The sequence below is a fragment of the Anabrus simplex genome, chromosome 3, assembly GCF_040414725.1.
Source record: "Anabrus simplex isolate iqAnaSimp1 chromosome 3, ASM4041472v1, whole genome shotgun sequence".
Classification (NCBI taxonomy): domain Eukaryota; kingdom Metazoa; phylum Arthropoda; class Insecta; order Orthoptera; family Tettigoniidae; genus Anabrus; species Anabrus simplex.
In genome coordinates this window covers 70846706-70873859 of record NC_090267.1, presented here as the reverse complement: position 1 = coordinate 70873859, position 27154 = coordinate 70846706, and the positions used below count along the sequence as shown (strand labels likewise).

Sequence of the window (27154 nt, the reverse complement as noted above, 5' to 3'; positions counted from 1 at the left end):
GCAGGCAGCGCGTCTCTAATCTTAAGGTCGTGAGTTCGATCCTCACCCGGGGCATAGGCTTGCATCCTGTATGTCCAAGTATACACAAAGCAACTCCATATTCCTTATCCTCGCCCGTCCACGTCGGGTAGCCTGGGTAGCGCAGCAGGCAGCGCGTAATTCTCATAATCATACAGCCTGAGTTGACTTCGATCCTCACCTGCCGCGGAGGCTTTTATAGTGTACATCCCAGTTAACTCAAAGCTCCTTCTTAGTCATTATACTTGCATTTTGCACAACGAACAGCCTCGGTAGCGCAGCAGGCAGCGCGTAAGTCTCATAATCTTAAGGTCGTGAGTTCGATCCTCATCCGGGGCATAGGCTTTTTATCTTGTATGTCCAAGTATACACAAAGCAACTTCATATTCTATATAATTGCCTCCCCCCACCTAGCAGCCTCGGTAGCGCAGCAGGCAGCGCGTAAGTCTCATAATCTTAAGGTCGTGAGTTCGATCCTCACCCGGGGCATAGGCTTTTATCGTGTATGTCCAAGTATACACAAAGCAACTTCATATTATTTAATCGCCTTGCCACGTCGAGCAGCCTCGGTAGCGCAGCAGGCAGCGCGTAAGTCTCATAATATTAAGGTCGTGAGTTCGATCCTCAACCGGGGCAAAGGCTTTAATCTTGTATGTCCAAGTATACACAAAGCAACTCCATATTCCTTATCCTCGCCCTTCAACACCAAGCTCCCTCGGTAGCGCAGTAGGCAGCGCGTAAGTCTCATTATCTTAAGGTCTTGAGTTCGATCCTCAACCGGGGCAAAGACTTTAATCTTGTACGCCCAAGTATACACAAAGCAACTCCATATTCCTTATCCTCGCCCTTCAACACCGAGCAGCCTCGGTAGCGCAGCAGGCAGCGCGTAAGTCTCATAATCATAAGCTATTAGTTCGATCCTCACCTGCAGCAAAGGCATTTTACATGAACATCCAATTTTACGCAAAGCTCCTTGTTATTCTTTATACTTGCAATCTCCACCCCGAGCAGCCTCGGTAGCGTAGCACGCAGCGCGTAAGTCTCATAATATTAAGGTCGTGAATTCGATCCTCACCCGGGGCAAGGGTTTTTATTCTGTATGTCCAAGTATACACAAAGCAACTTCATATTCTTTATGCTTCCCTTCCCCCATCGAGCAGCCTCGGTAGCGAAGCAGGCAGCACGTAAGTCTCATAATCTTAAGGTCGTGAGATCGATCCTCACCCGGGGCATAGGCTTTCATCTTGTATGTCGAAGTATACACAAAGCAACTTCATATTCTATATAATTGCCTTCCCCCATTCTAACAGCCTATGTATTCAGCACGTAAGTCTCTTAGTCTTATGGTCGTGGGTTCGATCCTCCCCTGAGCCTTAGTCTTTCAACGTGAATGTCCATGTTTACACACAGCTCCTTCCTAGTCTTTATCCTTACATTCCGCAGAATTAGCAGTCTCGGTAGCGCAGCAGGCAGCGCGAACGTCTCATAATCTTAAGGTCGTGAGTTCGATCCTCACACGGGGCATGGGCTTTTATCTTGTATGTCCAAGTATACACAAAGCAACTTCATATTCTGTATAATGGCCTTCCCCCATTCTAGCAGCCTTTGTAGGCAGCAAGTAAGTCTCTTAGTCTTATGGTCGTGAGTTCGATCCTCAACCGGGGCATGGGCCTTTATCCTGTATGTCCAAGTATACACAAAGCAACTTCATATTCTGTATAATGGCCTTCCCCCATTCTAGCAGCCTATGTAGGCAGCACGTAAGTCTTATGGTCGTGGGTTCGAACCTCACCCGGGGCATGGGCCTTTATTCTTTATGCTTGCCTTCCCCCATCGAGCAGCCTCAGTAGCGAAGCAGGCAGCGCGTAAGTCTCATAATCTTAAGGTCGTGATTTCGATCCTCACCGGGGCATAGGCTTTTATCCTGTATGTCCAAGTATACACAAAGCAACTTCATATTCTTTTAATCGCCTTGCCACGTCGAGCAGCCTCGGTAGCGCAGCAGGCAGCGCGTAAGTCTCATAATATTAAGGTCGTGAGTTCGAATGTCACCCGGTGCATAGCCTTTTATCTTGTATGTCCAAGTATACAAAAAGCAACTTCATATTCTTTATCCTTGCCTTGCAACATCGAGCAGCCTCGGTAGCGCAGTAGGCAGCACGTAAGTCTCATAATCTTATGGTCGTGAGTTCGATCCTCACCCGGGGCATGGGCCTTTATCCTGTATGTCCAAGTATACACAAAGCAACTTCATATTCTTTTAATCGCCTTGCCACGTCGAGCAGCCTCGGTAGCGCAGCAGGCAGCGCGTAAGTCTCATAATATTAAGGTCGTGAGTTCGATCCCCACCCGGGGCAAAGGCTTTAATCTTCTATGTCCAAGTATACACAAAGAAACTCCATATTCCTTATCCTCGCCCTTCCACGTCGAACAGCCTGGGTAGTTCAGCAGGCAGCGCGTATGTCTCATAATCATACAGTCTGAGTTCGGTCCTCACCTGCCGCAGAGGCTTTTATTGTGAACATCCAAGTTAACTCAAAGCTCCTTCTTAGTCATTATACTTGCTATCCGCACAACGAACAGCCTCGGTAGCGCAGCAGGCAGCGCGTAAGTCTCATAATCTTGAGGTCGTGAGTTCGATCCTCACCCGCGGCATAGGCTTTTATCTTGTATGTCCAAGTATACACAAAGCAACTTCATATTCTATATAATTGCCTTCCCCCATTGAGCAGCCTCGGTAGCGCATCAGGCAGCGCGGAAGTCTCATAATCTTAAGGTCGTGAGTTCGATCCTCACCCGGGGCATAGGCTTTTATCTTGTATGTCCAAGTATAAACAAAGCAACTTCATATTCTACATAATTGCCGTCACCCATCGAGCAGCCTCGTTAGCGCAGCAGGCAGCGCGTAAGTCTCATAATCTTAAGGTCGTGAGTTCGATCCTCACCCGGGGCATAGGCTTTTATCATGTATGTCCAAGTATACACAAAGAAACTTCATATTCTATATAGTAGCCTTCACCCATCGAGCAGCCTCGGTAGTGCAGCAGGCAGCGCGTAAGTCTCATAATATTATGGTCGTGATTTCGATCCTCACCAGGGATATATTCTTTTATCTTGTAAGTCTATTATTCACAAAGCTGCTTTATATTCTTTATCCTTGGCCTCCCCATTCTAGCAGCCTATGTAGCACAGCAGGCAGCACGTAAGTCTCCTAGTCTTATGGTCGTAGGTTCGATCCTCCCCTGAGGTTTAGTCTTTCAACATGAATGTCCCAGTTTACACAAAGCTCCTTCCTAGTTTTTATCCTTACAATCCGCAGAATGAGCAGTCTCGGTAGCGCAGCAGGCAGTGCGTGTCTCATAATCTTAAGGTCGTGAGTTCGATTTTCACCCGGGTCATAGGCTTTATTCTTCTATGTCCACGTTTACACAAAACTCCTTCATATTCTTTGTCCTTACATTGCCCGGTAAGTGCAGACTTGGTAACGCAGAAGTCAGCGCGCGAAAGACTCATAATCATACGGTCTTAGTTCGAACTTCACCTGCCGCAGAGGCTTTTATAGTGAACATCCAAGTTAACTCAAAGCTCCGTCTTAGTCATTATACTTGCATTCTGCTCAACGAACAGCCTCGGTAGCGCAGCAGGCAGCGCGTAAGCCTCATAATCTTAAGGTCGTGAGTTCGATCCTCACCCGGGGCATGGGCTTTTATCCTGAATGTCGAAGTATACACAAAGCAACTTCATATTCTTTATCCTCGCCTTGCCACATCGAGCAGCCTCCGTAGCGCAGTAGGCAGCGCGTAGGTCTCATAATCTTAAGGTCGTCAGTTCGGCCCTCACTCGGGGCAAAGGATTTTATCTTGTATGTCCAATTATACACAGAGCAACTTCATATTCTTTATCCTTGCCCTTAAACAACGAGCAGCCTCGGTAGCGCAGCAGGCAGCGCGTAAGTCTCATAATCCTAAGGTCGTGAGTTCGATCCTCACCTGGGGCATTGGCTTTAATCTTCTATGTCCACGTTTACACAAAGCACCTTCTTATTCTCTGTCCTTACATTGCCGGGTAAGTGCAGATTTGGTAACGCAGAAGGCAGCGCGTAAGTCTCATAATCTTCAGTCGTGACTTCGAGTCTCACCCGGGGCATAGGCTTTAATCCAGTATGTCCAAGTATACACAAAGCAACTTCATATTCGTTTATCTTCGCCTGGCCCCATCGAGCAGCCTCAGCAGCGCAGCAGGCAGCGCGTAAGTCTCATAATCTTAAGGTCGTGAGTTCGATCCTCACCCGGGGCATAGGATTTTATCTTGTATGTCCAAGTATACACAAGGCAACTTCATATTCTTTATCCTTGCCTTCACCCCTCGAGCAGCCTCGGTAGCGCAGCAGGCAGCGCGTCTCTAATCTTAAGGTCGTGAGTTCGATCCTCACCCGGGGCATAGGCTTACATCCTGTATGTCCAAGTATACACAGAGCAACTTCATATTCTTTATCCTTCCCCTTCAGCACCGAGCAGCCTCGGTAGCGCAGTAGGCAGCGCGTAAGTCTCATAATCTTAAGGTGGTGAGTTCGATCCTCACCCGGGGCATAGGCTTTAATCTTGTATGTCCAAGTATACACAAAGCAGCTCCATATTCCTTATCCTCGCCCTTCAACGCCCAGCAGCCTCGGTAGCGCAGCAGGCAGCGCGTAAGTCTCATAATCATAAGCTATTAGTTCGATCCTCACCTGCGGCAAAGGCATTTTACATGAACATCCAATTTTACGCAAAGGTCCTTGTTATTCCTTATACTTGCAATCACCCCCCCCGAGCAGCCTCGGTAGTGCAGCACGCAGCGCGTAAGTCTCATAATATTAAGGTCGTGAGTCGATCCACACCAGGGGCATGGGCTTTTATCCTGTATGTCCAAGTATACACAAAGCAACTTCATATTCGTTTATCTTCGCCTGGCCCCATCGAGCAGCCTCAGCAGCGCAGTAGGCAGCACGTAAGTCTCATAATCTTAAGGTCGTGAGATCATTCCTCACCTGGGGCATAGGCTTTTATCTTGTATGTCCACGTATACACAAAGCAACCTCATATTCTATATAATTGCCTTCCCCCATTCTAGCAGCCTATGTAGGCAGCACGTAAGTCTCTTAGTCTTATGGTCGTGGGTTCGATCCTCCCCTGAGGCTTAGTCTTTCAACATGAATGTCCACGTTTACACAAGACTCCTTCGTATTCTTTGTCCTTACATTGCCCTGTAAGTGCAGACTTGGTAACGCAGCAGGCAGCGCGCGAAAGACTCATAATCATACGGTCTTAGTTCGATCCTTATCTGCGGCAAAGGCATTTATCGTGAACATCCAATTTTTTACAAAGCTCTTTCTTATTCTTTATACTTGCACTCTGCACCCCGAACAGCCTCGGTAGCGCAGCAGGCAGCGCGTAAGTCTCATAATCTTAAGGTCGTGAGTTCGATCCTCGCCCGGGGCATAGGCTTTTATCTTGTATGTCCAAGTATACTCAAAGCAACTTCATATTCTATATAATTGCCTTCCCCCACAGAGCAGCCTCGGTAGCGCAGCAGGCAGCGCGTAAGTGTCATAATCTTAAGGTCATGAGTTCGATCCTCACCCGGGTCATGGGCTTTTATCTCTTATGTCCAAGTATACACAAAGCAACTTCATATTCTATATAATTGCCTTCCCCCACCGAGCAGCCTCGGTAGCGCAGCAGGCAGCGCGTAAGTGTCATAATCTTAAGGTCGTGAGTTCGATCCTCACCCGGGGCATAGGCTTTTATCTTGTATGTCCAAGTATACACAAAGCAACTTCATATTCTATATAATTGCCTTCCCCCATTGAGCAGCCTCGGCAGCGCAGCAGGCAGCGCGTAAGTCTCATAATCTTAAGGTCGTGAGTTCGATCCTCACCCGGGGCATGGGCCTTTATCCTGTATGTCCAAGTATACACAAAGCAACTTCATATTCTGTATAATGGCCTTCCCCCATTCTAGCAGCCTATGTAGGCAGCACGTAAGTCTCTTAGTCTTATGGTCGTGGGTTCGATCCTCACCCGGGGCATGGGCCTTTATTCTTTATGCTTGCCTTCCCCCATCGAGCAGCCTCGGTAGCGAAGCAGGCAGCGCGTAAGTCTCATAATCTTAAGGTCGTGATTTCGATCCTCACCGGGGCATAGGCTTTTATCCTGTATGTCCAAGTATACACAAAGCAACTTCATATTCTTTTAATCGCCCTGCCTCGTCGAGCAGCCTCGGTAGCGCAGCAGGCAGCGCGTAAGTCTCATAATATTAAGGTCGTGAGTTCGAATATCACCCGGTGCATAGCCTTTTATCTTGTATGTCCAAGTATACACAAAGCAACTTCATATTCTTTATCCTTGCCTTGCAACATCGAGCAGCCTCGGTAGCGCAGTAGGCAGCACGTAAGTCTCATAATCTTATGGTCGTGAGTTCGATCCTCACCCGGGGCATGGGCCTTTATCCTGTATGTCCAAGTATACACAAAGCAACTTCATATTCTTTTAATCGCCTTGCCACGTCGAGCAGCCTCGGTAGCGCAGCAGGCAGCGCGTAAGTCTCATAATATTAAGGTCGTGAGTTCGTTCCCCACCCGGGGCAAAGGCTTTAATCTTCTATGTCCAAGTATACACAAAGAAACTCCATATTCCTTATCCTCGCCCTTCCACGTCGAACAGCCTGGGTAGGTCAGCAGGCAGCGCGTATGTCTCATAATCATACAGTCTGAGTTCGATCCTCACCTGCCGCACGGGCTTTTATAGTGAACATCCAAGTTAACTCAAAGCTCCTTCTTAGTCATTATACTTGCATTCTGCACAACGAACATCCTCGCTAGCGCAGCAGGCAGCGCGCAAGTCTCGTAATATTAAGGTCGTGAGTTCGAATATCACCCGGGGCATAGCCTTTTATCTTGTATGTCCAAGTATGCACAAAGCAACTTCATATTCTTTTTCTTCGCCTTGCGACATCGAGCAGCCTCGCTAGCACAGCAGGCAGCGCGTAAGTCTCATAATATTAAGGTCGTGAGTTCGAATATCACCCGGGGCATAGCCTTTTTATCTTGTATGCCCAAGTATACACAAAGCAACTTCATATTCTTTATCCTTGCCTTGCAATATCGAGCAGCCTCGGTACCGCAGTAGGCAGCGCGTAAGTCTCATAATCTTAAGGTCGTGAGTTCGATCCTCACCCGGGGCAGAGGCTTTTATCTTGTGTGTCCAAGTATACACAAAGCAACTTGATATTCTATATAATTGCCTTCCCCCGCCGAGCATCCTCGGTAGCGCAGCAGGCAGCGCGTAAGTCTCATAATCTTAAGGTCGTGAATTCGATCCTCACCCGGGGCATGGGCTTTTATCTTGTATGTCCAAGTATACACAAAGCAACTTCATATTCTGTATAATGGCCTTCCCCCATTCTAGCAGCCTATGTAGGCAGCACGTAAGTCTCTTAGTCTTATGGTCGTGGGTTCGATCCTCACCCGGGGCATGGGCCTTTATTCTTTATGCTTGCCTTCCCCCATCGAGCAGCCTCGGTAGCGAAGCAGGCAGCGCGTAAGTCTCATAATCATAAGGTCGTGATTTCGATCCTCACCCGGGGCATAGGCTTTTATCCTGTATGTCCAAGTATACTCAAAGCAACTTCATATTCTTTTAATCGCCCTGCCACGTCGAATAGCCTCGGTAGCGCAGCAGGCAGCGCGTAAGTCTCATAATATTAAGGTCGTGAGTTCGAATATCACCCGGGGCATAGCCTTTTATCTTGTATGTCCAAGTATACACAAAGCAACTTCATATTCTTTATCCTTGCCTTGCAACATCGAGCAGCCTCGGTAGCGCAGTAGGCAGCGCGTAAGTCTCATAATCTTAAGGTCGTGAGTTCGATCCTCACCCTGGGCAAAGGCTTTAATCTTGTATGTCCAAGTATACACAAAGAAACTCCATATTCCTTATCCTCGCCCTTCCACGTCGAACAGCCTGGGTAGTTCAGCAGGCAGCGCGTATGTCTCATAATCATACAGTCTGAGTTCGATCCTCACCTGCCGCAGAGGCTTTTATAGTGAACATCCAAGTTACTCAAAGCTCCTTCTTAGTCATTATACTTGCATTCTGCACGACGAACAGCCTCGGTAGCGCAGCAGGCAGCGCGTAAGTCTCATAATCTTAAGGTCGTGAGTTCGATCCTCACCCGGGGCATAGACTTTTATCTTGTATGTTCAAGTATACACAAAGCAACTTCATATTCTATATAATTGCCTTACCCCATTGAGTAGCCTCGGTAGCGCAGCAGGCAGCGCGTAAGTCTCATAATCTTAAGGTCGTGAGTTCGATCCTCACCCGGGGCATAGGCTTTTATCTTGTATGTCCAAGTATACACAAAGCAACTTCATATTCTACATAATTGCCTTCACCCATCGAGCAGCCTCGGAAGCGCAGCAGGCAGCGCGTAAGTCTCATAATCTTAAGGTCGTGAGTTCGATCCTCACCCGGGGCATAGGCTTTTATCTTGTATGTCCAAGTATACACAAAGCAACTTCATATTCTATATAATAGCCTTCACCCATCGAGCAGCCTCGGTAGCGCAGCAGACAGCGCGTAATTCTTAAAATCTTAAGGTCGTGAGTTCGATCCTCACCCGGGACATAGGATTTTACCTTGTATGTCCAAGTATACACAAGGCAACTTCATATTCTTTATCCTTGCCCTTCAACAACGAGCAGCCTCGGTAGCGCAGCAGGCAGCGCGTAAATCTCATAGTCCTAAGGTCGTGAGTTCGATCCTCACCTGGAGCATTGGCTTTAATCTTCTATGTCCACGTTTACACAAAGCACCTTCTTATTCTTTGTCCTTACATTGCCCGGTAAGTGTAGATTTGGTAACGCAGCAGGCAGCGCGTAAGTCTCATAATCTTAAGGTCGTCAGTTCGATCCTCACCCGGGACATAGGATTTTACCTTGTATGTCCAAGTATACACAATGCAACTTCATATTCTTTATCCTTGCCTTCCCCCATCGAGCAGCCTTGGTAGCGCAGCAGGCAGCGCGTCTCTAATCTTAAGGTCGTGAGTTCGATCCTCACCCGGGGCTTAGGCTTACATCCTGTATGTCCAAATATACACAGAGCAACTTCATATTCTTTATCCTTGCCCTTCAGCACCGAGCAGCCTCGGTAGCTCAGTAGGCAGCGCGCAAGTCTTATAATCTTAAGGTCGTGAGTTCGATTCTCACCCGGGGCATAGGCTTTAATCTTGTATGTCCAAGTATACACAAAGCAACTCCATATTCCTTATCCTCGCCCTTCAACACCGAGCAGCCTCGGAAGCGCAGCAGGCAGCGCGTAAGTCTCATAATCATAAGCTATTAGTTCGATCCTCACCTGCAGCAAAGGCATTTTACATGAACATCCAATTTTACGCAAAGCTCCTTGTTATTCTTTATACTTGCAATCTCCACCCCGAGCAGCCTCGGTAGCGTAGCACGCAGCGCGTAAGTCTCATAATCTTAAGGTCGTGAGATCGATCTTCACCCGGGGCATAGGCTTTCATCTTGTATGTCCAAGTATACACAAAGCAACTTCATATTCTATATAATTGCCCTCCCCCATTCTAGCAGCCTATGTAGGCAGCACTTAAGTCTCTTAGTCTTATGGTCGTGGGTTCGATCCTCCCCTGAGCCTTAGTCTTTCAACGTGAATGTCCATGTTTACACACAGCTCCTTCCTAGTCTTTATCCTTACATTCCGCAGATTTAGCAGTATCGGTAGCGCAGCAGGCAGCGCGTAAGTCTCATAATAATAAGTCGTGAGATCGATTTTCACCCGGCTCATAGTCTTTAAACTTCTATGTCCACGCTTACACAAGACTCCTTCGTATTCTTAGTCCTTACATTGCCCGGTAAGTGCAGACTTGGTAACGCAGCAGGCAGCGCGCGAAAGACTCATAATCATACGGTCTTAGTTCTATCCTTACCTGCGGCAAAGGCATTTATCGTGAACATCCAATTTTTTACAAAGTTCTTTCTTATTCTTTATACTTGCACACTGCATCCCGAACAGCCTCGGTAGCGCAGCAGGCAGCACGTAACTCTCATAATCTTAAAGTTGTGAGATCGATCCTCACCTGGGCCATAGGCTTTCATCTTGTATGTCCAAGTATACACAAAGCAACTTCATATTCTATATAATTGCCTTCCCCCATTCTAGCAGCCTATGTAGGCAGCACGTAAGTCTCTTAGTCTTATGGTCGTGGGTTCGATCCTCCCCTGAGCCTTAGTCTTTCAACGTGAATGTCCATGTTTACACACAGCTCCTTCCTAGTCTTTATCCTTACATTCCGCAGAATTAGCAGTCTCGGTAGCGCAGCAGGCAGCGCGTAAGTCTCATAATAATAAGTCGTGAGTTCGATTTTCACCCGGGCATAGCCTTTTATCTTGTATATCCAAGTATACACAAAGCAACTTCATATTCTTTATCCTTGCCTTGCAACATCGAGCAGCCTCGGTAGCGCAGTAGGCAGCGCGTAAGTCCCATCATCTTAAGGTCGTGAGTTCGATCCTCACCCGGGGCAAAGTCTTTAATCTTGTATGTCCAAGTATACACAAAGAAACTCCATATTCCTTATCCTCGCCCTTCCACGTCGAACAGCCTGGGTAGGTCAGCAGGCAGCGCGTATGTCTCATAATCATCCAGTCTGAGTTCCATCCTCACCTGCCGCACGGGCTGTTATAGTGAACATCCAAGTTAACTCAAAGCTCCTTCTTAGTCATTATACTTGCATTCTGCACAACGAACAGCCTCGCTAGCGCAGCAGGCAGCGCGTAAGTCTCATAATATTAAGGTCGTGAGTTCGAGTATCACCCGGGGCATAGCCTTTTATCTTGTATGTCCAAGTATGCACAAAGCAACTTCATATTCTTTTTCTTCGCCTTGCGACATCGAGCAGCCTCGCTAGCACAGCAGGGAGCGCGTAAGTCTCATAATATTAAGGTCGTGAGTTCGAATATCACCCGGGGCATAGCCTTTTTATCTTGTATGTCCAAGTATACACAAAGCAACTTCATATTCTTTATCCTTGCCTTGCAACATCGAGCAGCCTCGGTACCGCAGTAGGCAGCGCGTAAGTCTCATAATCTTAAGGTCGTGAGTTCGATCCTCACACGGGGCAAAGGCTTTTATCTTGTGTGTCCAAGTATACACAAAGCAACTTCATATTCTATATAATTGCCTTCCCCCGCCGAGCATCCTCGGTAGCGCAGCAGGCAGCGCGTAAGTCTCATAATCTTAAGGTCGTGAGTTCGATCCTCACCCGGGGCATGGGCTTATATCTTGTATGTCCAAGTATACACAGCGCAACTTCATATTCTGTATAATGGCCTTCCCCCATTCTAGCAGCCTATGTAGGCAGCACGTAAGTCTCTTAGTCTTATGGTCGTGGGTTCGATCCTCACCCGGGGCATGGGCCTTTATTCTTTATGCTTGCCTTCCCCCATCGAGCAGCCTCGGTAGCGAAGCAGGCAGCGCGTAAGTCTCATAATCATAAGGTCGTGAGTTCGATCCTCACCCTGGGCAAAGGCTTTAATCTTGTATGTCCAAGTATACACAAAGAAACTCCATATTCCTTATCCTCGCCCTTCCACGTCGAACAGCCTGGGTAGTTCAGCAGGCAGCGCGTGTGTCTCATAATCATACAGTCTAAGTTCGATCCTCACCTGCCGCAGAGGCTTTTATGGTGAACATCCAAGTTAACTCAAAGCTCCTTCTTAGTCATTATACTTGCATTCTGCACAACGAACAGCCTCGGTAGCGCAGCAGGCAGCGCGTAAGTCTCATAATCTTAAGGTCGTGAGTTCGATCCTCACCCGGGGCATAGACTTTTATCTTGTATGTTCAAGTATACACAAAGCAACTTCATATTCTATATAATTGCCTTACCCCATTGAGTAGCCTCGGTAGCGCAGCAGGCAGCGCGTAAGTCTCATAATCTTAAGGTCGTGAGTTCGATCCTCACCCGAGGCATAGGCTTTTATCTTGTATGTCCAAGTATACACAAAGCAACTTCATATTATATATAATTGCCTTCACCCATCGAGCAGCCTCGGAAGCGCAGCAGGCAGCGCGTAAGTCTCATAATCTTAAGGTCGTGAGTTCGATCCTCACCCGGGGCATAGGCTTTTATCTTGTATGTCCAAGTATACACAAAGCAACTTCATATTCTATATAATAGCCTTCACCCATCCAGCAGCCTCGGTAGCGCAGCAGACAGCGCGTAAGTCTTAAAATCTTAAGGTCGTGAGTTCGATCCTCACCCGGGACATAGGATTTTACCTTGTATGTCCAAGTATACACAAGGCAACTTCATATTCTTTATCCTTGCCCTTCAACAACGAGCAGCCTCGGTAGCGCAGCAGGCAGCGCCTAAATCTCATAATCCTAAGGTCGTGAGTTCGATCCTCACCTGGAGCATTGGCTTTAATCTTCTATGTCCACGTTTACACAAAGCACCTTTTTATTCTTTGTCCTTACATTGCCCGGTAAGTGTAGATTTGGTAACGCAGCAGGCAGCGCGTAAGTCTCATAATCTTAAGGTCGTGAGTTCGATCCTCACCCGGGGCATAGACTTTTATCTTGTATGTTCAAGTATACACAAAGCAACTTCATATTCTATATAATTGCCTTCCCCCGCCGAGCATCCTCGGTAGCGCAGCAGGCAGCGCGTAAGTCTCATAATCTTAAGGTCGTGATTTCGATCCTCACCCGGGGCATAGGCTTTTATCCTGTATGTCCAAGTATACACAAAGCAACTTCATATTCTTTTAATCGCCCTGCCACGTCGAGCAGCCTCGGTAGCGCAGCAGGCAGCGCGTAAGTCTCATAATATTAAGGTCGTGAGTTCGAATATCACCCGGGGCATAGCCTTTTATCTTGTATGTAGAAGTATACACAAAGCAACTTCATATTCTTTATCCTTGCCTTGCAACATCGAGCAGCCTCGGTAGCGCAGTAGGCAGCGCGTAAGTCTCATAATCTTAAGGTCGTGAGTTCGATCCTCACCCTGGGCAAAGGCTTTAATCTTGTATGTCCAAGTATACACAAAGAAACTCCATATTCCTTATCCTCGCCCTTCCACGTCGAACAGCCTGGGTAGTTCAGCAGGCAGCGCGTATGTCTCATAATCATACAGTCTAAGTTCGATCCTCACCTGCCGCAGAGGCTTTTATAGTGAACATCCAAGTTAACTCAAAGCTCCTTCTTAGTCATTATACTTGCATTCGGCACAACGAACAGCCTCGGTAGCGCAGCGGGCAGCGCGAAAGTCTCATAATCTTAAGGTCGTGAGTTCGATCCTCACCCGGGGCATAGACTTTTATCTTGTATGTTCAAGTATACACAAAGCAACTTCATATTCTATATAATTGCCATACCCTATTGAGTAGCCTCGGTAGCGCAGCAGGCAGCGCGTAAGTCTCATAATCTTAAGGTCGTGAGTTCGATCCTCACCCGGTGCATAGGCTTTTATCTTGTATGTCCAAGTATACACAAAGCAACTTCATATTCTATATAATTGCCTTCACCCATCGAGCAGCCTCGAAAGCGCAGCAGGCAGCGCGTAAGTCTCATAATCTTAAGGTCGTGAGTTCGATCCTCACCCGGGGCATAGGCTTTTATCTTGTATGTCCAAGTATACACAAAGCAACTTCATATTCTATATAATAGCCTTCACCCGTCGAGCAGCCTCGGTAGCGCAGCAGACAGCGCGTAAGTCTTATAATCTTAAGGTCCTGAGTTCGATCCTCACCCGGGACATACGATTTTACCTTGTATGTCCAAGTATACACAAGGCAACTTCATATTCTTTATCCTTGCCCTTCAACAACGAGCAGCCTCGGTAGCGCAACAGGCAGCGCGTAAATCTCATAATCCTAAGGTCGTGAGTTCGATCCTCACCTGGAGCATTGGCTTTAATCTTCTATGTCCACGTTTACAAAAAGCACCTTCTTATTCTTTGTCCTTACATTGCCCGGTAAGTGTAGATTGGGTAACGCAGCAGGCAGCGCGTAAGTCTCATAATGTTCAGGTCGTAAGTTCGAGTCTCACCCGGGGCATAGGCTTTAATCTAGTATGTCCAAGTATACACAAAGCAACTTCATATTCTTTATCTTCGCCTGGCCCCGTCGAGCAACCTCGGTAGCGCAGCAGGCAGCGCGTAATTCTCATAATCTTAAGGTCGTGAGTTCGATCCTCACACGGGACATAGGATTTTACCTTGTATGTCCAAGTATACACAATGCAACTTTATATTCTTTATATTGCCTTCCTCCATCGAGCAGCCTCGGTAGCGCAGCAGGCAGCGCGTCTCTAATCTCAAGGTCGTGAGTTCGATCCTCACCCGGGGCTTAGGCTTACATCCTGTATGTCCAAATACACACAGAGTAACTTCATATTCTTTATCCTTGCCCTTCAGCACCGAGCAGCCTCGGTAGCTCAGTAGGCAGTGCGTAAGTCTCATAATCTTAAGGCGGTGAGTTCGATCCTCACCCGGGGCATAGGCTTTAATCTTGTATGTCCATATATACACAAAGCAGCTCCATATTCCTTATCCTCGCCCTTCAACGCCCAGCAGCCTCGGTAGCGCAGCAGGCCGCGCGTAAGTCTCATAATCATAAGCTATTAGTTCGATCCTCACCTGCGGCAAAGGCATTTTACATGAACATCCAATTTTACGCAAAGGTCCTTGTTATTCCTTATACTTGCAATCTCCCCCCCCCCCCCCGAGCAGCCTCGGTAGTGCAGCACGCAGCGCGTAAGTCTCATAATATTAAGGTCGTGAGTCGATCCACACCCGGGGCATGGGCTTTTATCCTGTATGTCCAAGTATACACAAAGCAACTTCATATTCTTTATGCTTGCCTTCCCCCTTCGAGCAGCCTCGGTACCGAAGCAGGCAGCACGTAAGTCTCATAATCTTAAGGTCGTGAGATCATTCCTCACCTGGGGCATAGGCTTTTATCTTGTATGTCCAAGTATACACAAAGCAACTTCATATTCTATATAATTGCCTTCCCCCACCGAGCAGCCTCGGTAGCGCAGCAGGCAGCGCGTAAGTCTCATAATATTAAGGTCGTGAGATCGATCCTCACCCGGGGCATAGGCTTTCATCTTGTATGTCCAAGTATACACAAAGCAACTTCATATTCTATATAATTGCCTTCCCCCATTCTAGCAGCCTATGTAGGCAGCACGTAAGTCTCTTAGTCTTATGGTCGTGGGTTCGATCCTCCCCTGAGCCTTAGTCTTTCAACGTGAATGTCCATGTTTACACACAGCTCCTTCCTAGTCTTTATCCTTACATTCCGCAGAATTAGCAGTCTCGGTAGCGCAGCAGGCAGCGCGTAAGTCTCATAATAATAAGTCGTGAGTTCGATTTTCACCCGGGGCATAGCCTTTTATCTTGTATATCCAAGTATACACAAAGCAACTTCATATTCTTTATCCTTGCCTTGCAACATCGAGCAGCCTCGGTAGCGCAGTAGGCAGCGCGATAGTCCCATCATCTTAAGGTCGTGAGTTCGATCCTCACCCGGGGCAAAGTCTTTAATCTTGTATGTCCAAGTATACACAAAGAAACTCCATATTCCTTATCCTCGCCCTTCCACGTCGAACAGCCTGGGTAGGTCAGCAGGCAGCGCGTATGTCTCATAATCATACAGTCTGAGTTCGATCCTCACCTGCGCCACAGGCTTTTATAGTGAACATCCAAGTTAACTCAAAGCTCCTTCTTAGTCATTATACTTGCATTCTGCACAACGAACAGCCTCGCTAGCGCAGCAGGCAGCGCGTAAGTCTCATAATATTAAGGTCGTGAGTTCGAATATCACCCGGGGCATAGCCTTTTATCTTGTATGTCCAAGTATGCACAAAGCAACTTCATATTCTATATAATTGCCTTACCCCATTGAGTAGCCTCGGTAGCGCAGCAGGCAGCGCGTAAGTCTCATAATCTTAAGGTCGTGAGTTCGATCCTCACCCGGTGCATAGGCTTTTATCTTGTATGTCCAAGTATACACAAAGCAACTTCATATTCTATATAATTGCCTTCACCCATCGAGCAGCCTCGGAAGCGCAGCAGGCAGCGCGTAAGTCTCATAATCTTAAGGTCGTGAGTTCGATCCTCACCCGGGGCATAGGCTTTTATCTTGTATGTCCAAGTATACACAAAGCAACTTCATATTCTATATAATAGCCTTCACCCGTCGAGCAGCCTCGGTAGCGCAGCAGACAGCGCGTAAGTCTTATAATCTTAAGGTCCTGAGTTCGATCCTCACCCGGGACATACGATTTTACCTTGTATGTCCAAGTATACACAAGGCAACTTCATATTCTTTATCCTTGCCCTTCAACAACAAGCAGCCTCGGTAGCGCAGCAGGCAGCGCGTAAATCTCATAATCCTAAGGTCGTGAGTTCGATCCTCACCTGGAGCATTGGCTTTAATCTTCTATGTCCACGTTTACATAAAGCGCCTTCTTATTCTTTGTCCTTACATTGCCCGGTAAGTGTAGATTGGGTAACGCAGCAGGCAGCGCGTAAGTCTCATAATGTTCAGGTCGTAAGTTCGAGTCTCACCCGGGGCATAGGCTTTAATCTAGTATGTCCAAGTATACACAAAGCAACTTCATATTCTTTATCTTCGCCTGGCCCCGTCGAGCAACCTCGGTAGCGCAGCAGGCAGCGCGTAATTCTCATAATCTTAAGGTCGTGAGTTCGATCCTCACCCGGGACATAGGATTTTACCTTGTATGTCCAAGTATACACAATGCAACTTCATATTCTTTATATTGCCTTCCCCCATCGAGCAGCCTCGGTAGCGCAGCAGGCAGCGCGTCTCTAATCTCAAGGTCGTGAGTTCGATCCTCACCCGGGGCTTAGGCTTACATCCTGTATGTCCAAATATACACAGAGTAACTTCATATTCTTTATCCTTGCCCTTCAGCACCGAGCAGCCTCGGTAGCTCAGTAGGCAGTGCGTAAGTCTTATAATCTTAAGGTCGTGAGTTCGATCCTCACCCGGGGCATAGGCTTTAATCTTGTATGTCCAAGTATACACAAAGCAACTCCATATTCCTTATCCTCGCCCTTCAACATCGAGCAGCCTCGGTAGCGCAGCAGGCAGCGCGTAAGTCTCATAATCATAAGCTATTAGTTCGATCCTCACCTGCAGCAAAGGCATTTTACGCAAAGCTCCTTGTTATTCTTTGTACTTGCAATCTCCACCCCGAGCAGCCTCGGTAGCGTAGCACGCAGCGCGTAAGTCTCATAATATTAAGGTCGTGAGTTCGATCCTCACCCGGGGCAAGGGCTTTTATCCTATATGTCCAAGTATACACAAAGCAACTTCATATTCTATATAATTGCCTTCCCCACCGAGGAGTCTCGGTAGCGCAGCAGGCAGCGCGTAAGTCTCATAATCTTAAGGTCGTGAGTTCGATCCTCTCCCGGGGCATAGGCTTTTATCTTGTATGTCCAAGTATACACAAAGAAACTCCATATTCCTTATCCTCGCCCTTCCACGTCGAACAGCCTGGGTAGTTCAGCAGGCAGCGCGTATGTCTCATAATCATACAGTCTAAGTTCGATCCTCACCTGCCGCAGAGGCTTTTATAGTGAACATCCAAGTTAACTCAAAGCTCCTTCTTAGTCATTATACTGGCATTCTGCACAACGAACAGCCTCGGTAGCGCAGCAGGCAGCGCGTAAGTCTCATAATCTTAAGGTCGTGAGTTCGATCCTCACCCGGGGCATAGACTTTTATCTTGTATGTTCAAGTATACACAAAGCAACTTCATATTCTATATAATTGCCTTACCCGATTGAGTAGCCTCGGTAGCGCAGCAGGCAGCGCGTAAGTCTCATAATCTTAAGGTCGTGAGTTCGATCCTCACCCGGGGCATAGGCTTTTATCTTGTATGTCCAAGTATACACAAAGCAACTTCATATTCTATATAATAGCCTTCACCCATCGAGCAGCCTCGGTAGCGCAGCAGACAGCGCGTAAGTCTTAAAATCTTAAGGTCGTGAGTTCGATCCTCACCCGGGACATAGGATTTTACCTTGTATGTCCAAGTATACACAAGGCAACTTCATATTCTTTATCCTTGCCCTTCAACAACGAGCAGCCTCGGTAGCGCAGCAGGCAGCGCGTAAATCTCATAATCCTAAGGTCGTGAGTTCGATCCTCACCTGGAGCATTGGCTTTAATTTTCTATGTCCACGTTTACACAAAGCACCTTCTTATTCTTTGTCCTTACATTGCCCGGTAAGTGTAGATTTGGTAACGCAGCAGGCAGCGCGTAAGTCTCATAATCTTCAGGTCGTAAGTTCGAGTCTCACCCGGGGCATAGGCTTTAATCTAGTATGTCCAAGTATACACAAAGCAACTTCATATTCTTTATCTTCGCCTGGCCCCGTCGAGCAGCCTCGGTAGCGCAGCAGGCAGCGCGTAAGTCTCATAATCTTAAGGTCGTGAGTTCGATCCTCACCCGGGACATAGGATTTTATCTTGTATGTCCAAGTATACACAATGCAACTTCATATTCTTTATCCTTGCCTTCCCCCATCGAGCAGCCTCGGTAGCGCAGCAGGCAGCGCGTCTCTAATCTTAAGGTCGTGAGTTCGATCCTCACCCGGGGCTTAGGGTAACATCCTGTATGTCCAAATATACACAGAGCAACTTCATATTCTTTATCCTTGCCCTTCAGCACCGAGCAGCCTCGGTAGCTCAGTAGGCAGCGCGTAAGTCTTATGATCTTAAGGTCGTGAGTTCGATCCTCACCCGGGGCATAGGCTTTAATCTTGTATGTCCACGTATACACAAAGCAACTCCATATTCCTTATCCTCGCCCTTCAACACCGAGCAGCCTCGGAAGCGCAGCAGGCAGCGCGTAAGTCTCATAATCATAAGCTATTAGTTCGATCCTCACCTGCAGCAAAGGCATTTTACATGAACATCCAATTTTACGCAAAGCTCCTTGTTATTCTTTATACTTGCAATCTCCACCCCGAGCAGCCTCGGTAGCGTAGCACGCAGCGCGTAAGTCTCATAATCTTAAGGTCGTGAGATCGATCCTCACCCGGGGCATAGGCTTTCATCTTGTATGTCCAAGTATACACAAAGCAACTTCATATTCTATATAATTGCCCTCCCCCATTCTAGCAGCCTATGTAGGCAGCACTTAAGTCTCTTAGTCTTATGGTCGTGGGTTCGATCCTCCCCTGAGCCTTAGTCTTTCAACGTGAATGTCCATGTTTACACACAGCTCCTTCCTAGTCTTTATCCTTACATTCCGCAGAATTAGCAGTATCGGTAGCGCAGCAGGCAGCGCGTAAGTCTCATAATAATAAGTCGTGAGTTCGATTTTCACCCGGCTCATAGGCTTTAATCTTCTATGTCCACGCTTACACAAGACTCCTTCGTATTCTTAGTCCTTACATTGCCCGGTAAGTGCAGACTTGGTAACGCAGCAGGACGCGCGAAAGACTCATAATCATACGGTCTTAGTTCGATCCTTACCTGCGGCAAAGGCATTTATCGTGAACATCCAATTTTTTACAAAGTTCTTTCTTATTCTTTATACTTGCACACTGCATCCCGAACAGCCTCGGTAGCGCAGCAGGCAGCACGTAACTCTCATAATCTTAAGGTTGTGAGATCGATCCTCACCCGGGCCATAGGCTTTCATCTTGTATGTCCAAGTATACACAAAGCAACTTCATATTCTATATAATTGCCTTCCCCCATTCTAGCAGCCTATGTAGGCAGCACGTAAGTCTCTTAGTCTTATGGTCGTGGGTTCGATCCTCCCCTGAGCCTTAGTCTTTCAACGTGAATGTCCATGTTTACACACAGCTCCTTCCTAGTCTTTATCCTTACTTTCCGCAGAATTAGCAGTCTCGGTAGCGCAGCAGGCAGCGCGTAAGTCTCATAATAATAAGTCGTGAGTTCGATTTTCACCCGGGGCATAGCCTTTTATCTTGTATATCCAAGTATACACAAAGCAACTTCATATTCTTTATCCTTGCCTTGCATCATCGAGCAGCCTCGGTAGCGCAGTAGGCAGCGCGTAAGTCCCATCATCTTAAGGTCGTGATTTCGATCCTCACCCGGGGCAAAGTCTTTAATCTTGTATGTCCAAGTATACACAAAGAACTCCATATTCCTTATCCTCGCCCTTCCACGTCGAACAGCCTGGGTAGGTCAGCAGGCAGCGGGTATGTCTCATAATCATACAGTCTGAGTTCGATCCTCACCTGCCGCACAGGCTTTCATAGTGAACATCCAAGTTAACTCAAAGCTCCTTCTTAGTCATTATACTTGCATTCTGCACAACGAACAGCCTCGCTAGCGCAGCAGGCAGCGCGTAAGTCTCATAATATTAAGGTCGTGAGTTCGAATATCACCCGGGGCATAGCCTTTTATCTTGTATGTCCAAGTATGCACAAAGCAACTTCATATTCTTTTTCTTCGCCTTGCGACATCGAGCAGCCTCGCTAGCACAGCAGGCAGCGCGTAAGTCTCATAATATTAAGGTCGTGAGTTCGAATATCACCCGGGGCATAGCCTTTTATCTTGTATGTCCAAGTATACACAAAGCAACTTCATATTCTTTATCCTTGCCTTGCAACATCGAGCAGCCTCGGTACCGCAGTAGGCAGCGCGTAAGTCTCATAATCTTAAGGTCGTGAGTTCGATCCTCACCCGGGGCATAGGCTTTTATCTTGTATGTCCAAGTATACACAAAGCAACTTCATATTCTATATAATAGCCTTCACCCGTCGAGCAGCCTCGGTAGCGCAGCAGACAGCGCGTAAGTCTTATAATCTTAAGGTCCTGAGTTCGATCCTCACCCGGGACGTAGGATTTTACCTTGTATGTCCAAGTATACACAAGGCAACTTCATATTCTTTATCCTTGCCCTTCAACAACGAGCAGCCTCGGTAGCGCAGCAGGCAGCGCGTAAATCTCATAATCCTAAGGTCGTGAGTTCGATCCTCACCTGGAGCATTGGCTTTAATCTTCTATGTCCACGTTTACACAAAGCACCTTCTTATTCTTTGTCCTTACATTGCCCGGTAAGTGTAGATTTGGTAACGCAGCAGGCAGCGCGTAAGTCTCATAATGTTCAGGTCGTAAGTTCGAGTCTCACCCGGGTCATAGACTTTAATCTAGTATGTCCAAGTATACACAAAGCAACTTCATATTCTTTATCTTCGCCTGGCCCCGTCGAGCAACCTCGGTAGCGCAGCAGGCAGCGCGTAATTTTCATAATCTTAAGGTCGTGAGTTCGATCCTCACCCGGGACATAGGATTTTACCTTGTATGTCCAAGTATACACAATGCAACTTCATATTCTTTATATTGCCTTCCCCCATCGAGCAGCCTCGGTAGCGCAGCAGGCAGCGCGTCTCTAATCTCAAGTTCGTGAGTTCGATCCTCACCCGGGGCTTATTCTTACATCCTGTATGTCCAAATATACACAGAGTAACTTCATATTCTTTATCCTTGCCCTTCAGCACCGAGCAGCCTCGGTAGCTCAGTAGGCAGTGCGTAAGTCTTATAATCTTAAGGTCGTGAGTTCGATCCTCACCCGGGGCATAGGCTTTAATCTTGTATGTCCAAGTATACACAAAGCAACTCCATATTCCTTATCCTCGCCCTTCAACATCGAGCAGCCTCGGTAGCGCAGCAGGCAGCGCGTAAGTCTCATAATCATAAGCTATTAGTTCGATCCTCACCTGCAGCAAAGGCATTTTACCCAAAGCTCCTTGTTATTCTTTGTACTTGCAATCCCCACCCCGAGCAGCCTCGCTAGCGCAGCAGGCAGCGCGTAAGTCTCATAATATTAAGGTCGTGAGTTCGATCCTCACCCGGGGCAAGGGCTTTTATCCTATATGTCCAAGTATACACAAAGCAACTTCATATTCTATATAATTGCCTTCCCCACCGAGGAGCCTCGGTAGCGCAGCAGGCAGCGCGTAAGTCTCATAATCTTAAGGTCGTGAGTTCGATCCTCACCCGGGGCATAGGCTTTTATCTTGTATGTCCAAGTATACACAAAGCAACTTCATATTCTATATAATTGCCTTCCCCCACCGAGCAGCCTCGGTAGCGCAGCAGGCAGCGCGTAAGTCTCATAATCTTAAGGTCGTGAGTTCGATCCTCACCCGAGGCACAGGCTTTTATCTTGTATGTCCAAGTATACACAAAGCAACTTCATATTCTATATAATTGCCTTCCCCCATTCTAGCAGCCTATGTAGGCAGCACGTAAGTCTCTTAGTCTTATGGTCGTGGGTTCGATCCTCCCGTGAGGCTTAGTCTTTCAACATGAATGTCCATGTTTACACACAGCTCCTTCCTAGTCTTTATCCTTACATTCCGCAGAATTAGCAGTCTCGGTAGCGCAGCAGGCAGCGCGTAAGTCTCATAATATTAAGGTCGTGAGTTCGAATATCACCCGGGGCATAGGCTTTTATCTTTTATGTCCAAATATAACAGAGCTATTTCATATTCTTTATCCTTGCCTTTCAACACCGAGCAGCGTCAGTAGCGCAGCAGGCAGCGCGTAAGTCTCATAATCATGAGCTCTTAGTTCGATCCTCACCAGCGGTAAAGGCATGTTACATGAACATCCAATTTTACGCAAAGCTCCTTGTTATTCTTTACACTTGCAATCTCCACCCCAAGCAGCCGCGGTAGCGCAGCACGCAGCGCGTAAGTCTCATAATATTAAGGTCGTGGTTTCGTATCCTCACCAGGGGCATGTTCTTTTATCTTGTATGCCTATTATACACAAAGCTCCTTCATATTCTTTATCCTTGGCCTCCCCATTCTAGCAGCCTATGTAGCACAGCAGGCAGCACGTACGTCTCTTAGTCTTATGGTCGTGGGTTCGATCCTCCACTGAGGCTTAGTCTTTCAACATGAATGTCCACGGTTACACACAGCTCCTTCCTAGTCTTTATCATTACATTCCGCAGAATGAGCTGTCTCGGTAGCGCAGCAGGCAGCGCGTAAGTCTCATAATCATAAGCTCTTAGTTTGATCCTCACCTGCGGCAATGGCATTTTACGTGAACATCCAATTTTACGCAAAGCTCCTTCTTATTCTTTATACTTGCAATCTCCACCCCGAGCAGCCTCGGTAGCGCAGCAGGCAGCGCGTAAGTCTCATTATATTAAGGTCGTGAGTTCCAATATCACCCGGGGCATAGCCTTTAATCTCGTATGTCCAAGTATACACAAAGCAACTTCATATTCTTTATCTTTGCCTTGCAACATCGAGCAGCCTCGGTAGCGCAGTAAGCAGCGCGTAAGTCTCATAATCTTAAGGTCGTGAGTTCGATCCTCACCCGGGGCATAGGCTTTTATCTTGTATGTCCAAGTATACACAAAGCAACTTCATATTCTATATAATTGCGTTCCCTCACCGAGCAGCCTGGGTAGCGCAGCAGGCAGCGCGTAAGTCTCATAATCTTATGGTCGTGGGTTCGATCCTCCCGTGAGGCTTAGTCTTTCAACATGAATGTCCATGTTCACACACAGCTTCTTCCTAGTCTTTATCCTTACATTCCGAAGAATTAGCAGTTTCGGTAGCGCAGCAGGCAGCGCGTAAGTCTCATAATAATAAGTTCGTGAGTTCGATTTTCACCCGGTTCATAGTCTTTGATCTTCTATGTCCACGTTTACACAAAACTCCTTCGTATACTTTGTCCTTACATTGCCCGGTAAGTGCAGACTTGGTAACGCAGCAGGTAGCGCGCGAAAGACTCATAATCATACGGTCCTAGTTCGACCCTTTCTTTCTTTCCTTCTTAATCTGTTTATTGTCCAGGGTTGGCTTTTCCCGCGGACTTAGCGAGGGATCCCACCTCTACCGCCTCAAGGGCAGTGTCCTGGAGCTTCAGACATCTGATCGGGGGATACAACTGGGGAGAATGATCAGTACCTCGCCCAGGCGGCCTCACCTGCTATACTGAACAGGGGCCTTGTCTAGGGATGGGAAGATTGGAAGGGCAGGCAAGGAAGAGGGAAGGAAGCGGCCGTGGCCTTAAGTTAGGTACCATCCCGGCATTAGCCTGGAGGAGAAGTGGGAAACCACGGAAAACCACTTCCAGGATGGCTGAGGTGGGAATCGAACCCACCTCTACTCAGTTGACCTCCCGAGGCTGAGTGGACCCCGTTTCAGCCCTCGTACCACTTTTCAAATTTCGTGGCAGAGCCGGGAATCGAACCCGGACCTCCGGGGGTGGCAGCTAATCACGCTAACCACTACACCACAGAGGCGGCCTAGTTCGACCCTTACCTGCGGCAAAGGCATTTATCGTGAACATCCAATTTTTTACAAAGCTCTTTCTTATTCTTTATATTTGCACTATGCATCCCGAACAGCCTCGGTAGCGCAGCAGGCAGCGCGTAAGTCTCATAATCTTACGGTCGTGAGTTCGATCCTCATCCGGGGCATGGGCCTTTATTCTTTATGTTTGCCTTCCCAAATCCAGCAGCCTCGGTAGCGAAGCAGGTAGCGCGTAAGTCTCATAATCTTAAGGTCGTGATTTCGATCCTCACCCGGGGCATAGGCTTTTATCCTGTATGTCCAAGTATACACAAAGCAACTTCATATTCCTTTAATCGCCTTGCCACTTCGAGCAGCCTGGGTAGCGCAGCAGGCAGCGCGTAAGTGTTATAATATTAAGGTCGTGAGTTCGAATATCACCCGAGGCATAGCCTTTTATCTTGTATGTCCAAGTATACACAAAGCAACTTCATATTCTTTATCCTTGCTTGCAACATCGAGCAGCGTCGGTAGCGCAGTAAGCAGCGCGTAGGTCTCATAATCTTAAGGTCGTGAGTTCGATCCTCACCCGGGGCATAGGCTTTTATCTTGTATGTCCAAGTATACACAAAGCAACTTCATATTCTTTATCCTCGCCTTGCCACATCGAGCAGCCTCGGTAGCGCAGTAGACAGCGCGTAAGTCTCATAATCTTAAGGTGGTGAGTTCGATCCTCACCCGAGGCATAGGCTTTAATCTTGTATGTCCAAGTATACACAAAGCAGCTCCATATTCCTTATCCTCGCCGTTCACCGAGCAGCCTCGTTAGCGCAGCAGGCAGCGCGTAAGTCTCATAATCATAAGCTATTAGTTCGATCCTCACCTGCCGCAAAGGCATTTTACATGAACCACCAATTTTACGCAAAGCTCCTTGTTATTCTTTATACTTGCAATCTCCACCCCGAGCAGCCTCGGTAGTGCAGCACGCAGCGCGTAAGTCTCATATTATTAAGGTCGTGAGTTCGATCTTCACCCGGGGCATGGGCTTTTATCCTGTATGTCCAAGTATACACAAAGCAACTTCATATTCTTTATGCTTGCCTTCCCCCTTCGAGCAGCCTCGGTAGCGAAGCAGGCAGCACGTAAGTCTCATAATCTTAAGGTCGTGAGATCATTCCTCACCCGGAGCATATGCTTTTATATTGTATGTCCAAGTATACACAAAGCAACTTCATATTCTATATAATTGCCTTCCCCCGTTCTAGCAGCCTCTGTAGGCAGCACGTAAGTCTCTTAGTCTTATGGTCGTGGGTTCGATCCTCCCCTGAGGCTTAGTCTTTCAACATGAATGTCCATGTTTACACACAGCTCCTTCCTAGTCTTTATCCGCACATTCCGCAGAATTAGCAGTGTCGGTAGCGCAGCAGGCAGCGCGTCTCATAATAATAAGTCGTGAGTTCGATCCTCACCCGGGGCATAGGCTTCTATCTTGTATGTCCAAGTGTACACAAAGCAACTCCATATTCCTTATCCTCGCCCTTCAACACCGAGCAGCCTCGGTAGCGCAGCAGGCAGCGCGTAAGTCTCTTAGTCTTATGGTCGTGGGTTCGATCCTCCCCTGAGGCTTAGTCTTCCTACGTGAATGTACCAGTTTACACAAACCTCCTTCATCATCATCATCTGTTTAACCTCCAGGTTCGGTTTTTCCCTCGGACTTAGCGAGGGATCACACCTCTACCGCCTCAAGGGCAGTGTCCTGGAGCTTCAGACTCTTGGTCGGGGGATACAACTGGGGAGTATGACCAGTACCTCGCCCAGGCGGCCTCACCTGCTATGCGGAACAGGGGCCTTGTGGAGGGATGGGAAGATGGGAAGGGATAGGCAAGGAAGAGGGAAGGAAGCGGCCGTGGCCTTAAGTTAGGTACCAACCCGGCATTCGCCTGGAGGAGAAGTGGGAAACCACGGAAAACCACCTCTACTCAGTTGACCTCCCGAGGCTGAGTGGACCCCGTTCCAGCCCTTTTCAAATTTCGTTGCAGAGCCGGGAATCGAACCCGGGCCTCCGGGGGGTGGCAGCTAATCACGCTAACCACTACACCACGGACGCGGACACAAACCGCCTTCCTAGTCTTTATCCTTACATTCCGCAGAATGAGCAGTCTCGGTAGCGCAGCAGGCAGCGCGTAAGTCTCATAATAATAAGTCGTGAGTTCGACTTTCACGCGGGTCATAGGCTTTAATCTTCTATGTCCACGTTTACACAAAACTCCTTCATATTCTTTGTCCTTACATTGCCCGGTAAGTGCAGACTTGGTAACAAAGAAGGCAGCGCACGAAAGACTCATAATCATACGGTCCTAGTTCGAAACTTACCTGCGGCAAAGGCTTTTACGTGAACATCCAATTTTTTACAAAGCTCTTTCTTATTCTTTATACTTGCACTCAACCCCCGAACAGCCGCGGTAGCGCAGCAGGCAGCGCGTAAGTCTCACGATCTTCAGTTCGTGAGTTCGATCCTCACCCGGGGCATGGGCTTTTATCCTGAATGTCGAGGTATACACAAAGCAACTTCATATTCTGTATCCTCGCCTTGCCAGATCGAGCAGCCTCCGTAGCGCAGTAGGCAGCGCGTAGGTCTCGTAATCTTAAGGTCGTGAGATCGGTCCTCACTCGGGGCATTGGCTTTAATCTTCTATGTCCACGTTTACACAAAGCACCTTCTTATTCTTTGTCCTTACATTGCCTGGTAAGTGCAGATTTAGCAACGCAGCAGGCAGCGCGTCAGTCTC

The 27154-nt window shown here is 47.6% G+C and overlaps 35 non-coding genes across 35 annotated transcripts; all 35 read left to right on the top strand.

The window, feature by feature from the left end:
* The first annotated feature begins 284 nt into the window (after positions 1-284).
* Positions 285-357, top strand: TRNAM-CAU (transfer RNA methionine (anticodon CAU)). The gene has a single exon. It is a non-coding gene; the product is annotated as a tRNA-Met (tRNA).
* A 77-nt stretch (positions 358-434) lies between these two features.
* TRNAM-CAU (transfer RNA methionine (anticodon CAU)) lies at positions 435-507 on the top strand. Its single transcript has one exon. It is a non-coding gene; the product is annotated as a tRNA-Met (tRNA).
* A 1647-nt stretch (positions 508-2154) lies between these two features.
* On the top strand, positions 2155-2227 carry TRNAM-CAU (transfer RNA methionine (anticodon CAU)). Its single transcript has one exon. It is a non-coding gene; the product is annotated as a tRNA-Met (tRNA).
* A 1417-nt stretch (positions 2228-3644) lies between these two features.
* Positions 3645-3717, top strand: TRNAM-CAU (transfer RNA methionine (anticodon CAU)). The gene has a single exon. It is a non-coding gene; the product is annotated as a tRNA-Met (tRNA).
* Positions 3718-4534: 817 nt separating this feature from the next.
* Positions 4535-4607, top strand: TRNAM-CAU (transfer RNA methionine (anticodon CAU)). Its single transcript has one exon. It is a non-coding gene; the product is annotated as a tRNA-Met (tRNA).
* An 818-nt stretch (positions 4608-5425) lies between these two features.
* TRNAM-CAU (transfer RNA methionine (anticodon CAU)) lies at positions 5426-5498 on the top strand. Its single transcript has one exon. It is a non-coding gene; the product is annotated as a tRNA-Met (tRNA).
* A 225-nt stretch (positions 5499-5723) lies between these two features.
* Positions 5724-5796, top strand: TRNAM-CAU (transfer RNA methionine (anticodon CAU)). The gene has a single exon. It is a non-coding gene; the product is annotated as a tRNA-Met (tRNA).
* Positions 5797-6423: 627 nt separating this feature from the next.
* TRNAM-CAU (transfer RNA methionine (anticodon CAU)) lies at positions 6424-6496 on the top strand. The gene has a single exon. It is a non-coding gene; the product is annotated as a tRNA-Met (tRNA).
* A 672-nt stretch (positions 6497-7168) lies between these two features.
* On the top strand, positions 7169-7241 carry TRNAM-CAU (transfer RNA methionine (anticodon CAU)). Its single transcript has one exon. It is a non-coding gene; the product is annotated as a tRNA-Met (tRNA).
* A 628-nt stretch (positions 7242-7869) lies between these two features.
* On the top strand, positions 7870-7942 carry TRNAM-CAU (transfer RNA methionine (anticodon CAU)). Its single transcript has one exon. It is a non-coding gene; the product is annotated as a tRNA-Met (tRNA).
* A 224-nt stretch (positions 7943-8166) lies between these two features.
* TRNAM-CAU (transfer RNA methionine (anticodon CAU)) lies at positions 8167-8239 on the top strand. The gene has a single exon. It is a non-coding gene; the product is annotated as a tRNA-Met (tRNA).
* A 76-nt stretch (positions 8240-8315) lies between these two features.
* TRNAM-CAU (transfer RNA methionine (anticodon CAU)) lies at positions 8316-8388 on the top strand. Its single transcript has one exon. It is a non-coding gene; the product is annotated as a tRNA-Met (tRNA).
* A 225-nt stretch (positions 8389-8613) lies between these two features.
* TRNAL-UAA (transfer RNA methionine (anticodon CAU)) lies at positions 8614-8686 on the top strand. Its single transcript has one exon. It is a non-coding gene; the product is annotated as a tRNA-Leu (tRNA).
* A 519-nt stretch (positions 8687-9205) lies between these two features.
* Positions 9206-9278, top strand: TRNAI-UAU (transfer RNA isoleucine (anticodon UAU)). Its single transcript has one exon. It is a non-coding gene; the product is annotated as a tRNA-Ile (tRNA).
* Positions 9279-11833: 2555 nt separating this feature from the next.
* TRNAM-CAU (transfer RNA methionine (anticodon CAU)) lies at positions 11834-11906 on the top strand. The gene has a single exon. It is a non-coding gene; the product is annotated as a tRNA-Met (tRNA).
* A 76-nt stretch (positions 11907-11982) lies between these two features.
* Positions 11983-12055, top strand: TRNAM-CAU (transfer RNA methionine (anticodon CAU)). Its single transcript has one exon. It is a non-coding gene; the product is annotated as a tRNA-Met (tRNA).
* Positions 12056-12280: 225 nt separating this feature from the next.
* On the top strand, positions 12281-12353 carry TRNAL-UAA (transfer RNA leucine (anticodon UAA)). The gene has a single exon. It is a non-coding gene; the product is annotated as a tRNA-Leu (tRNA).
* Positions 12354-13025: 672 nt separating this feature from the next.
* Positions 13026-13098, top strand: TRNAM-CAU (transfer RNA methionine (anticodon CAU)). The gene has a single exon. It is a non-coding gene; the product is annotated as a tRNA-Met (tRNA).
* Positions 13099-13323: 225 nt separating this feature from the next.
* Positions 13324-13396, top strand: TRNAM-CAU (transfer RNA methionine (anticodon CAU)). Its single transcript has one exon. It is a non-coding gene; the product is annotated as a tRNA-Met (tRNA).
* Positions 13397-13770: 374 nt separating this feature from the next.
* On the top strand, positions 13771-13843 carry TRNAI-UAU (transfer RNA isoleucine (anticodon UAU)). Its single transcript has one exon. It is a non-coding gene; the product is annotated as a tRNA-Ile (tRNA).
* Positions 13844-16297: 2454 nt separating this feature from the next.
* On the top strand, positions 16298-16370 carry TRNAI-UAU (transfer RNA isoleucine (anticodon UAU)). The gene has a single exon. It is a non-coding gene; the product is annotated as a tRNA-Ile (tRNA).
* A 667-nt stretch (positions 16371-17037) lies between these two features.
* On the top strand, positions 17038-17110 carry TRNAI-UAU (transfer RNA isoleucine (anticodon UAU)). The gene has a single exon. It is a non-coding gene; the product is annotated as a tRNA-Ile (tRNA).
* A 653-nt stretch (positions 17111-17763) lies between these two features.
* On the top strand, positions 17764-17836 carry TRNAM-CAU (transfer RNA methionine (anticodon CAU)). The gene has a single exon. It is a non-coding gene; the product is annotated as a tRNA-Met (tRNA).
* Positions 17837-17912: 76 nt separating this feature from the next.
* On the top strand, positions 17913-17985 carry TRNAM-CAU (transfer RNA methionine (anticodon CAU)). The gene has a single exon. It is a non-coding gene; the product is annotated as a tRNA-Met (tRNA).
* Positions 17986-18061: 76 nt separating this feature from the next.
* TRNAL-UAA (transfer RNA methionine (anticodon CAU)) lies at positions 18062-18134 on the top strand. The gene has a single exon. It is a non-coding gene; the product is annotated as a tRNA-Leu (tRNA).
* A 375-nt stretch (positions 18135-18509) lies between these two features.
* Positions 18510-18582, top strand: TRNAM-CAU (transfer RNA methionine (anticodon CAU)). The gene has a single exon. It is a non-coding gene; the product is annotated as a tRNA-Met (tRNA).
* Positions 18583-18802: 220 nt separating this feature from the next.
* On the top strand, positions 18803-18875 carry TRNAI-UAU (transfer RNA isoleucine (anticodon UAU)). The gene has a single exon. It is a non-coding gene; the product is annotated as a tRNA-Ile (tRNA).
* A 1850-nt stretch (positions 18876-20725) lies between these two features.
* On the top strand, positions 20726-20798 carry TRNAM-CAU (transfer RNA methionine (anticodon CAU)). The gene has a single exon. It is a non-coding gene; the product is annotated as a tRNA-Met (tRNA).
* A 76-nt stretch (positions 20799-20874) lies between these two features.
* Positions 20875-20947, top strand: TRNAI-UAU (transfer RNA isoleucine (anticodon UAU)). Its single transcript has one exon. It is a non-coding gene; the product is annotated as a tRNA-Ile (tRNA).
* A 667-nt stretch (positions 20948-21614) lies between these two features.
* Positions 21615-21687, top strand: TRNAI-UAU (transfer RNA methionine (anticodon CAU)). The gene has a single exon. It is a non-coding gene; the product is annotated as a tRNA-Ile (tRNA).
* Positions 21688-22042: 355 nt separating this feature from the next.
* Positions 22043-22115, top strand: TRNAM-CAU (transfer RNA methionine (anticodon CAU)). The gene has a single exon. It is a non-coding gene; the product is annotated as a tRNA-Met (tRNA).
* Positions 22116-22191: 76 nt separating this feature from the next.
* TRNAM-CAU (transfer RNA methionine (anticodon CAU)) lies at positions 22192-22264 on the top strand. The gene has a single exon. It is a non-coding gene; the product is annotated as a tRNA-Met (tRNA).
* A 1113-nt stretch (positions 22265-23377) lies between these two features.
* On the top strand, positions 23378-23450 carry TRNAM-CAU (transfer RNA methionine (anticodon CAU)). The gene has a single exon. It is a non-coding gene; the product is annotated as a tRNA-Met (tRNA).
* Positions 23451-24480: 1030 nt separating this feature from the next.
* Positions 24481-24553, top strand: TRNAM-CAU (transfer RNA methionine (anticodon CAU)). Its single transcript has one exon. It is a non-coding gene; the product is annotated as a tRNA-Met (tRNA).
* A 485-nt stretch (positions 24554-25038) lies between these two features.
* On the top strand, positions 25039-25111 carry TRNAM-CAU (transfer RNA methionine (anticodon CAU)). The gene has a single exon. It is a non-coding gene; the product is annotated as a tRNA-Met (tRNA).
* Positions 25112-27154: the final 2043 nt, after the last annotated feature.